General features: G+C 38.9%; 1 non-coding gene across 1 annotated transcript; it reads left to right on the top strand.

The window, feature by feature from the left end:
- The first annotated feature begins 350 nt into the window (after positions 1–350).
- Positions 351–457, top strand: LOC128290960 (small nucleolar RNA R71). The gene has a single exon (XR_008280739.1). It is a non-coding gene; the product is annotated as a small nucleolar RNA R71 (small nucleolar RNA).
- Positions 458–12580: the final 12123 nt, after the last annotated feature.

The raw sequence follows: 12580 nt of genomic DNA, 5'->3' as shown, positions 1-12580 counted from the left end.
TCAAAATAAGGTCACAGTACACATAGGAAAATACTTTAAATGGACTTGGTGGCTAAGCTACAAAATTATTAGCACTATTAGCACTAAGCTATTTTAACATAGAGGAAATAGACGATACCTAAGCTGATAATGAAGTAAGTGCGTCAACTTTATGAACTCTGGTTACACATCTTCTTGAACTTGTTCGATTTGTTGGCCATTGATAGTTATTACTCGTGATCCTCTCAATGATCTCATAAGCCTCATTATAAGACTTAGAAAAAATTGCACCATTTGCAGAAGCATCTACCATCAATCTTGTATGTGCATTGAGACCATTATAGAATGTCTCCAACTAGATACAATGAGGAATCTCATGATGAGGACACTTACAAAGTAACTCCTTGAATCACTCCCAAGCCTTATACAAATACTCGTCATCCAATTGTTGGAAAGTTGTGATCTCGTTCCTCAACTTAGCATTTTTGGTAGGCAGGAAATACTTAACCAAAAATCTCTCTGCTAATTCTTGCCATGTAGATATGGAACTTAGTGGCAATGAATTGAGCTATGGTCGTGCTCGATCTCGCAACGAGTACGGAAACAACTTCAAACTTACTGCATTTTCAGTCACACTGGCTATCTTGAATGAATCACTCACCTCCATAATCAATTGAAGGTAGAGATATGGATCTTCCGTGGGCATACCACTGAATTGGCCCACCGTTTGAAGCATTTGAAACATCATTGCTTTCAATTCAAATTGGGTTGTCTCAATATCTAGCCTTCTAATTCTTGGATTTAACTCATGAAAAGTGGCACAGCATATTTTCTAATGCATTGATCCCTATCATCAGCAATGAGGATGGGATTTCATACATTATCGGCTTCATTCCCTTGGTCTTGATTCTGATTTCCAAGATCTATCTTGACTTGTCTTTGAGCTGTTCGTTCACGTCTTCTTTGTCTAAAAGTTCGCTCAATTTTAGGGTCTACAGGGAGTAAATTGATAAGCCGATCTATGCTCATAAACACCTCAAAAGAAAATCACAAAATTAAAATTAATAAGCTAGTAATGTTAGAAATAAACCAACTTGGAAGTAAAAAATTTCACAAAAAAATTACTATGGTAACAGTTAACAATCCTCGACAACGTTGCCAAAAACTTGTAACGCGTAGGTTTATACAAGTGTACACAGTCATTATCAAGTAATAAGTAAGTATCGAGTTATCGTCTTCACAGGGATTGTATTTGTGTTAAATCACTTAATTGTAAAATTATACTAACAACTTGGTAAATAAAAACACAATATGGTTGAAAAGTGACGATTAAAATTAAATATATTAAACTAAATGCAAATTGTCCTAATTATGCAAACTATATGAATGAAATAGATTTTAGCAAAATTAAACACAATTTGCAACAATTATAACATAAATAAACTAGGACAATTACTTTAATTAAACTCACTTTATTATGAACATGCTTAATAACATTCGGAAAAATATTCCATGGCAACTTGATCTTTCATGAGTTTGGAAACCACATTAGGTCCTTTCAGAATCCTTTACTTAGTAAATACGCATTTTACTGATCCTTATTTACTAAGGGTTTCTTAGCATTCATGTGAGGTAACAGGGACGTGCTAGGTTTGAAATAGTTTAATCAAACAAATCTAAAAACTATGCAGATAACAGAGCTTGGTTAGAGTTGTTATGCAACCTGCAATTTAATCGGGTTAGGATCTAAATTGAGCATGTAGATTTCAATTATGCATCCACTAGCCGTTGTTTGGTTAGGATCGCTCAGCTAATTCAGGTGCATTTCAATCATGTATGAACGAAATGCAGACTTGATTTTAATTGAAAACATGATCGATTGAGGTACAAACATCATAAGCATGAATCAAACAAATATTATTTAATCAAAGCAATCATCCTAACTTAAATAAAATTAAGCTAACATTGTTGTAAACAAGAACAAAGAACACATAGCAAACATTTTTAGATTAAATTAAATAAAAGAAAGATTAAACCAAAATCAGAGTGCCTGTCACCCAAGACTCTGACTGACGAGGCTCCTTCGCTCCTTCTCTTTGCTGCTTTGTTGATGGCTTTCCTAGGTGGCAGACTAAGGGTTCTTTTAGAGGCTTAATTGCTAAAATCTCTATGAAGTGATGATGCTAGACATGGGGAATGGAAAACGCTAAGAGAATTGAGAGAGAAGAGAGAATGACGAGGGATGAGGGATGATTAGGAATGCTGAAATGATGTCTTATTTATAAGTGAAGAGATGAGAGTAGTTTCCTAAAAATAGAGAGGTTTGGTCTCTTCAAGCTTTTCCAATGAGTGGTCTGTCATGCTTAGTGGATTTGAGTTGAATTTTGCTTGATTTTTAAGCAATTTAAATGCTAGAACAACTCAGGACTGAGACTCGGTCAAATGTAAATCTTCGAGCAAATCTCTAATTTCTTCAACATTGCAAGGACCTTGTGTAATTAAACCAAAAAGTGGTTTATGTGGACAACCATGTGTAGCCGAATTTGAGTTGACTTGGTCTTCAAATTGGACGGTTTTTGTAATCCAACAAAGCTATCACACTTGTCCGAATAAATCAATAAATTAAAAGATCAAAGAATAAAATAAATAATTAATTGCAAACAAAATTATTAATGAAATATTTTAAAATGAATTATTAAATATAATCTTATATTTTATTATTTAATTTAATCATGCATGGCCATTTATGTCTTAAAAATATAATATATTCAAATAAATATAAAATAAGCCATTTTATGTATGAAAACTATATAATAAAGTATAAAATCACATTTTAATAATTTCTATATCCTAATTTCATATTTTCACATATTCCATTAATTTATTAAACAATTACTTAGTTTTAACAATGAATTTAAGTAAAAGGTAATAAATTGCATAGGAAAAATCCTATATATTTTGTAGTTTACAAGTAGCTAAATCTATGGGGTTGGTTGATGGAAATGTTGTTTGATTTGTTTTTGGTAAAGTGACTAAATTGTAAAAACTATACTAAATTGAATAAAATTCAAAACTTAGAATTAACTCCTTTTGGGGAAAACATAGATAGGTGAGACTGAGAGGAGATCCTATTGCGTACCAATTTGTTGTCCCAAGTTAGTTTGATAAGGTCGAGAGATAAACTGTACTAAATTATCTAATTTGGTAAAATGAAGATCGATCGGTAAAATTGCACCTATTAGAAGTTTAGACTTTTTAGATCTCCAACCCAAAGACTGTTCAGCAACATGGTAGTCAACTAAACATTTTTGTTTATTGAATTGTTAATTTCTTGTAACACCCCGAACCCGAGACTGTTGCCGGTGTCGGACACGAGGGGTTAACAAGCCAAAACCACTTATGGCACCGACCAATTTGACATTCCCAGGCAAGCTGGAAAACTGCATCGCTGTAGCCTTAAAAAGCATATCTCGAGTTTCACAACTCGGAAACTGATTCCGTAAATTTTTCCTGAATTTAGACTCATATATCCATCCATGGATTTATTTCTAGAATTTTTAGTCGGGCCAATTGGTACAGTTTATTAGTTGAAGTCACCCATGTTACAGGGGTCGACTACACTGACCTTCCCGCGTTACAACTTGAATATCTCTCTGTACAGGGTTTCAATACTGATGCCGTTTATTTCTAATGAAACTAGACTCAAAAAAGAATCTTCACATATAAGGCATTACTTCTAATTCATTCTGGATAATTTATGGTAAATTTTCAAAGTCGCGACAGGGGACCCAGAAACCGTTCTGGCCGTGTCTCACAAGAACTATAATATCTCTCGGCATACTGTTCATATGATCGTTTCGTTACTTTCATATGAAAATAGACTCGTCAAGGGTCGATCACATAATCTATTCACTATTTAACACCGTTCCTACAAATTTTGGTGATTTTCCACATCCACGTCACTGCAGCTGGCAGCATCTGTTTTTAAGGTAGGCTTTACCTATATTGTAGTTCCCATGAACCAACTATAGTCTAGTCATACTTAGGTCCACATATGATCATATTTAGCCATTCCAATGGCTGATCATGTGACCAACTCTCTCATTCCAAGCCATAATCACATCATGAAACCAAATATAATTACAAACCACAAATGGTCTAATTCCATACTCCACTATTACGAACCATTTTCGCATGGCCGTACACATATACATCACAAGTACTTAAAAACAACCGAGGGTAGTCCTATACATGCCATATCCAAAACTCAACTAAAGGAGTACCAAAAAGGGCTTTGATAGTGTGGTTGACTTCAACTTCTATGATCCCAAATCCGATCGCTAACGAGCAAAATCTATAAACAGAGAAACAAAGAAACGGAGTAAGCAATTTATGCTTAGTAAGTTTCGAGCCATAATATACACACAACCAAAGCATAGCATTCAAGTAGCTAAACAATAATTCATATGCACAATTTCTCAAAGACATGCTTACTTCACAATCCCAACTCTTATATTCATACACAAATAACGGCCTAGTTAATGCCGATAGCTCATTTATCATTAGAGCGAATATTCATACGCACTTTTCGATAGTGTGCAAAGCACACACAAAACATACCTTGTTGTTGGGAATTTCACAAGTGCATTAACTGAAAATTTTCCAGCAGCTTATAAATTTCAAATCACATACCTTCTGAGTTTATCCGGATATAGCTACTCGTTCAAAACACCTTGGGACATAGCCGGTTATGGTAACCCGCACAAACGCCTTCGGACTTAACCCGGATATCACAACTTCGCACAATTGCCTTGAGCTTAGCCCGATATCATAGCTCGCACAATTGCCTTGGCTTAGCCCGATATCACAATTCGCACAATTGCCTTCTGGCTTAGCCTTGGATATCACAATTCGGACATTCATTCACATCTTTGTTTCAATTTCATAACAAACTTTTATGCACATTTTACTTAATCAAAAATATCATTTCGCTCAATGGCCATATACAAGGGCACAATTTCGATTGCTTATTACTTCATTCAATCGAATCAAAATCTAAGTTTCGATACTCGAAAACTTACCTCGGATGTTGTCGAACGATTCCGATGGCTATTCGACTACTTTTTCCTTCCCTTTATCGATTTGGTCCCCTTTGCTCTTGAGCTTAATTTAACAAATAATTTGATTCAATCATTTGAGTATCGAAAAGAAGAACTCAAGGCACTTAGCCCACATATATTCACTAGACATTAAAGTCACATAAGTACGGAATTCATGAATCGACTCAACACACAAAGCCTTCAACATGCTTACTCATGGCCGAACAACACAACCTCTTAGGCACTCATTCATGGCCGATTATGCATGTTGATGTTGAGGCCAATTACATGTTTAACACCACACATGAATGGCACACATTTTACTAGCTAATGCTTTACATATTGTAGCTCAATACTTATAATATAGCATCAAGCACTCATATGGCCGATTATACTTAGTCATACTTGCACCAATCAACAATAAATTCCAAGATTTTCACATCATATGAGTACTAGGCCGAATGTACTTGCAATTTCACAACCATTCTTCAACATTTTCTTCTTTAAACAAACATATTTATCACTTACTTCATAACCAAAACATCATGTGCAAACATATACACACATATAGGTGCAAGGTCAATTCTCAAGGTGTTCACAACCATCTAAAACACAAATTTTACCAATCAAGTAACAAGCATAAATCATGCTCATGAATGCATCATGGCCGAACACATCACATTCATACCCCTTTCAACTTCGGTCATGGTTAAACAAAGAACTCAATGTCCTACTCAAGAATACTAAAAGAAATTTCAAGAGTAGTCAATCCTTCATTACATGCATCATCAACAAGCTTCACATTTAGCATGCAATGGCTTTAACACAATATCAACCTTGGCCAAACACCATTTTCATGGCATAACAAGGATTTGAACCATGGCTAACATGCACATCAAGTTAGCAACCAAAACAAGCATGAATCTCATGACACAACCTCAAACATACCTTAATCTTGATGCAAGTATGACCAAATCTCCTTCTAGTTCTCTTCCAAGCCAAGCATGAAGCAAAACTCCTATCTTCGCCCTTAGTATTTTCAGCCAAGAAGGAAAGAACAAGGATGAACAAATTTTTTTCTTGTTTTTCTTTCACATACACAACAATGGGGGGGGGGGAATGCCACACTCACACACATTTTTTTCTCTTCTCTTCCCACAACTTAATTATTAAATCATTTCCTCATCATCCATTAACAAAACATGTTTCAACATGTTTTCTTTGCCCATAACCCTTGTCATGGCCGGCCACTAAGCTTTCTTTTGGGAAATTTGACATGCAAATCCTTTATTTTTGCATGCATGATTAACTAGTCATCACACATTTCCCCATCATACTTTCAAAGTTTACTACTAGGTCCTTTCTAGTGAAATTCACCTTTATAACACTAAATCGAATCATCAAAATGCCACACACAAATTAACACATATCATAGGCATCAAAATAAATTTTAAATTATTTTATGCCTCGATTTTGTGGTCCCGAAACCACATCCCGACTAGGGTCAATTTTGGGCTGTCACAACTCTCCCCACTTAAGAAATTTTCGTCCCAAAATCTTACCGTAAATAGGTTTGGGTAACGCTCTTTCATAGGGCTCTTGGGTTCCCAAGTAGCTTCTTCCATCCCGTGTTTGAGCCATAACACTTTTACTAACGGAACCCTTTTGTTTCGCAACTCCTTCACTTCACGAGCTAGGATACTGAATCGGTTCTTCTTCTTAACTCACATCGGATTGAATTTCAAGCTCGATGGACTAATTACGTCTGACGGATCAGATCTATAGCGTCAAGCATCGAAACATGAAAGACATCGTGAATCTTTTCAAGTTCGGGGCAAAATCAAACGATATGCAAGCGACCCGACTCGCTTCGGATATCTCATATGGCCCAATGAACCTCAGCTCAACTTGCCCTTACGGTGAATCGAGTATCTTTTTCCAAGGCGAAACCTTGAGAAACACTTTATCTCCCACCGATGCTCGATGTCTTTACGCTCAGATCCGCGTCGACTTTCGACGATCGGAGGCTATCTTCAGATTTTCACGGATCACTATCACTTTCTACTTCAGATCTTTAATCAAGTCCACCCGAAAATTTTGCTTTCACCGAGCTCCGTCCAACACAATGGTGTACGGCATTTACGCCCGCACAAGGCCTCGTAAGGTGCCATCTTAATACTTGATTGAAAACTATTGTTGTGGCGAATTCAATCAAAGGCAAATACCGCTCCCATGAACCACTGAACTCGAGGATGCAACATCTTAACATATCCTCAAGTATCTGAATCATCCGCTCGGATTGACCATCGGTTTGGGGGTGAAAGGCGGTGCTGAAATGCAACTTCGTACCCAGAGCCTCTCGCAACTTCTTCCAAAATCGCGAGGTAAATCTCGGATCTCTATCCGACACGATGGAAATAGGCACCCCGTGTAATCTCACAATCCGAGAAATGTACAATTCGGCTAGTTTGTCCATTGAAAAATCCGTACGTAAGGGGACAAAGTGAGCCGACTTAGTCAATCTATCTACAACGACCCAGATCGCATCTTTCTTACTCACTGACAATGGCAGTTCGGATATAAAGTCCATTGTGACTCGATCCCATTTCCACTGGGTATCGTGATCGGTCAAGTAATCTCAAGGCACTTGATGTTCCGCTTTCACTTGTTGACATATTAAACACCTCGAACGACGTCGGAGATGTCTCGTTTCATACCATGCCACCAAAACCGACGCTTTCAAATCATTGTACATTTCAGACTTCCGGGTGGATTGCCATTCGGCTACAATGGGCTTCTTTCGAATTATCGAAATATGTTCAATTCTTTGGAACACATGACGATTTCTCAACCTCAAACAATCGTCATCATCGATTTGAAACTCCGATTCCTTGTTCGAACACACTCACCCGCTTTTGCAACCAGCTCATCATCGACTTTCCGAGCTTCACAAATTTGACGATCAATAATGGTTTGGCTTTCAATTCAGCTACTAACACATTGTCGATCGAACGGACAAGTTCACGTTCATCGCTCGTAAAGCTAATAATGATTTACGACTCAAGGCATCCGCAACCACATTCGCTTTTCCGAGTGATAGTCAAAGACCACTCATAATCCTTTAATGACTCGAGCCAACGTCTTTATCGCAGATTTAAGTCTCTTTGAGTCATCAAATATTTGAGACTTTTATGATCCGAATACACATGGCACTTCTCACCAAATAAGTAATGTCGCCATATCTTTAAGGCGAATACGATGGCGACCAATTCGAGACCATGGGTCGATAATTTTTCTCATGTGGCTTTAATTGCCTCGACGATAGGCCACAACTCGACCTTCTTGCATCAATACGCAACCTAACCCAAGTAGGGAGGCGTCACTATAGATGACAAACTCTTTGCCGATTCGGGTTGCACTAGAATTGGGGCTTCACCAAATAAGTTTTCATTGATCGAAACTTTTCGACATTTCTCCGTCCATTCGAACTTAACATCCTTTTGGAGTAGCCGTCATTGGCGTGGCTATCGTTGAGAAACCTTTTACAAATCGTCGGTAATAACCGGCAAGCCCCAAAAAGCTCGAACCTCGAAATATTTCTGAGGCTTCCTATTAAGTATGGCGAAATTTTGTTCGGTCGACTCGAATACCCGTCGAGATACCACATGTCCCAAGAAGCTAACCTCTCTAACCGAACTCACACTTGCTGAACTTAGCATATAATTGCTTATCCCATAAGATTCGCAAGACTAACCTCGGTGTTCAAAGATGTTCGGCCTCCTTTCTTGAATAGACCACGATGTCATCAATGAACACGACTACGAACCAATCCAAATATGGTCCAAGATCCGATTCATCAAATCCATTTTCGAGAACACCGAGGCTCCTTCGCTTGATCGAACAAATCATCGCTTCGCTGATAACGGATATTTGTTCTTTATCGTCGCTTTATTAAGCTGACGATAGTCGATGCATAGCCTTATGGTTCCACCCTTCTTTTTCACAAACAACACTGGTGCACCCCAAGGTGAAAAACTCAGGCGAGCAAAACCTCTATTCACCAATTCTTGCAACTGAGCTTTCAACTCCTTTAATTCCGTTGGTGCCATACGATACGGAGCTATCGAATTGGAGTGGTACCGGTACCAATTCAATGCCAAACTCTATTTCCCGAATAGGTGGTAAACCCGGCAATTCTTGTGGAAAACATCCGGTATTCACAAACCACCGACACGATTCGGGTTTCTTTTCTAACTCCTTGTCATCTAGAACATACGCAAGGTATGCTTCGCACCCCTTTCTTACGTATTTCTGGGCCAAAATTGCTGATATTACAGCTGGCAACCCCTTTAAGTCCGTAGACTCATCCCAAATTATCTCGTTATTTGCGCACCTCAGATCAATAGTCTTGCTTTTGCAATTTACAACCGCATCGTGCATGGTCAACCAATCCAAACCAAGAATAACGTCGAATTTGTCAAATGGCAAAAGCATCAAGTCCGCCGGAAAACAAGAACCTCGAAATACTAGGGGACTTTTCTTACACACTGTGTTGACAAGCACGTAATGACCCAAGGGGTTTAACTCCCGAATTACAAACTCAGTAGACTCAATGGGCAAAGTCTTACTGGATGCTAAGGTTTCGTATATATAAGAATGAGTAGGACCGGGTCAATCAAAGCAATCACATTAGTGTAAAGGAGAGTAAGAGTACCAGAATAACATCCGGCGAGGAAGCATACTCACGTCTTGCGTATGGCATAAGTCTTAGCAGAGCACGAGCCTCGGATCGATGGTAGCATCTCTAGATCCTCTCGACCGCCACTAGCATTGCCCATATTTCTAGGTGGCCTACCTCGAGTTGTGGTAGCACCCGGTTCCCACTTTGATTTACGTTTTGTTCGAGATAAACTCGGGCAATCCTTAATGAAATGATCGACTGATCCGCACTTGTAACAGGAGCGGTCACGGAATCTACAACTCCTAGAATGCCACTTGCCACAATATTGGCACTCCGTTCTGTCTCGACGATCATTGCCAACACTGGCGATCGAAGTGACTCGCGTGCCCATAGGGGGGGTCGATCGCGGTCTCGTCTAGAAAAGGCCGAAATGTCTCTAGACCGCCTAAGCCATCTCTAAATTTCTTTGATGATCGTGGGAAGGGCTTCCCAAGACCTCTTCTGAAACTCCCTTGCTCCCACTTCACTTTTCTTTTCTCCATCTTGAGCTCCTCGGCTTTGCACGCCGCTCAACAAGAGCCACAAACTCTGATTTCCAAAATGCCAACATACGACTTATATCATCGTTCAGTCCATCTTCAAGCATTTACACATCACGACTTCGAAGAAATGCATTCAGCAGCAGTCTGGCTAAGCCTCACAAATTTTCGTTCAGTGTCGGTAATCGACATGGAACCTTGCTTAAGATCAAGGAATTCCTTCCGTTTTGGTCCATAAATCTCGATATACTTCTTTGAATTCAGGTTTGGAAGAACTCCCAAGTTACTTGCTCTCTAGACACCATAGAAGTCGAGTACTCCACCAATAGTAGGCGGAATCGCGTAGCAAGGAGATAGTACACTTTAACCATTCATCGGGTGTACATGATAGCTCATCGAGCACCCGGATAATGTTGTCCAACCAAAATTCAGCTTGCTCGGCATCGTCATTATCCGTAGCTTTAAATTCAGTGGCCCCATGTTTTCGAATCCTGCCGATTGGGGCTTACTTGACCTTATTTGGTCGATTCTCGAGGTATTGTAGGTGCGGGGTTGCATTAGTCGGAATGGAGGTTGTGGAGCAGTCGTGTTAGTTCGAATGTATTGGTTGAACCAATCATTCATCACACTATAAAAGGCTTGCCTAGCCTCATCATTCGGATTGCTAGCCAGAAGTTGAGAGTCCGCCGGCGCTGTCCCTTGCGCGGGAGCAGGCGCCGCACTCTCTACATCATCAGCTATTGCTCGGTTGGGATCGGGATCCATTACTATAAACAAACACAAATTCAGATTGTCAGAAATCACCACACTATCAATTTATCACTTAATGGCATGTATAGCTAGACCCCAAACATATCACGGTAGTCCTAGGATCGACTAAACCGTAGCTCTGATACCAATAAAATTGTAACACCCCGAACTCGAGACCGTTGCCGGTGTCGGACACGAGGGGTTAATAAGCCAAAACCACTTATGGCACCGACCAATTTGACATTCCCAGGCAAGCTGGAAAACTGCATCGCTGTCACCTTAAAAAGCAAATCTCGAGTTTCACAACTCGGAAACTGATTCCGTAAATTTTCCCTGAATTTAGACTCATATATCCATCCATGGATTTATTTCTAGAATTTTTGGTCGGACCAATTGGTACAGTTTATTAGTTAAAGTCACCCATGTTACAGGGGTCGACTACACTGACCTTTGCGTGTTACAACTTGAATATCTCTCTGTACAGGGTTTAAATACTGATGCTGTTTGTTTCTAATGAAACTAGACTCAAAAAGGAATCTGCACATATAAGGCATGACTTCTAATTCATTCTAGATAATTTATGGTAAATTTTCAAAGTCGCGACAGGGGACCCAGAAACTGTTCTGGGCCTGTCTCACGAGAACTTTAATATCTCTTGGTATACTGTTCATATGATCATTTCGTTACTTTCATATGAAAATAGACTCGTCAAGGTTCGATCACATAATTTATTCACTATTTAACACCGTTCCTACAAATTTTGGTGATTTTCCACATCCACGTCACTGCAGCTGGCAGCATCTGTTTTTAAGGTAGGCTTTACCTATATTGTAGTTCCCATGAACCAACTATAGTCTAGTCATACTTAGGTCCACATATGATCATATTTAGCCATTCCAATGGCTGATCATGTGACCAACTCTTTCATTCCAAACCATAATCACATCATGAAACCAAATATAATTACAAACCACAAATGGTCTAATTCCATACTCCACTATTACGAACCATTTACGCATGGCCGTACACATATACATCACAAGTACTTAAAACAACCGAGGGTAGTCCTATACATGCCATATCCAAAACTCAACTAAAGGAGTACCAAAAGGGCTTTGATAGTGTGGTTGACTTCAACTTCTATGATCCCGAATCCGATCGCTAACGAGCAAAATCTATAAACAGAGAAACAAAGAAACGGAGTAAGCAATTTATGCTTAGTAAGTTTGAGCCATAATATACACACAACCAAAGCATAGCATTCAAGTAGCTAAACAATAATTCATATGCACAATTTCTCAAAGACATGCTTACTTCACAATCCCAACTCTTATATTCATACACAAATAACGGCCTAGTTAATGCCGATAGCTCATTTATCATTAGAGCGAATATTCATACGCACTTACTCATAGTGTGCAAAGCACACACAAAACATACCTTGTTGTTGGGAATTTCACAAGTGCATTAACTGAAAATTTTCCAGCAGCTTATAAATTTCAAATCACATACCTTCGGAGTTTATCCGGATA

This window comes from Gossypium arboreum, chromosome 3, assembly GCF_025698485.1.
Source record: "Gossypium arboreum isolate Shixiya-1 chromosome 3, ASM2569848v2, whole genome shotgun sequence".
NCBI classification, from domain to species: domain Eukaryota; kingdom Viridiplantae; phylum Streptophyta; class Magnoliopsida; order Malvales; family Malvaceae; genus Gossypium; species Gossypium arboreum.
Note: the sequence above shows the minus strand (reverse complement) of the source record. Positions and strands in the feature narration are given on the sequence as shown.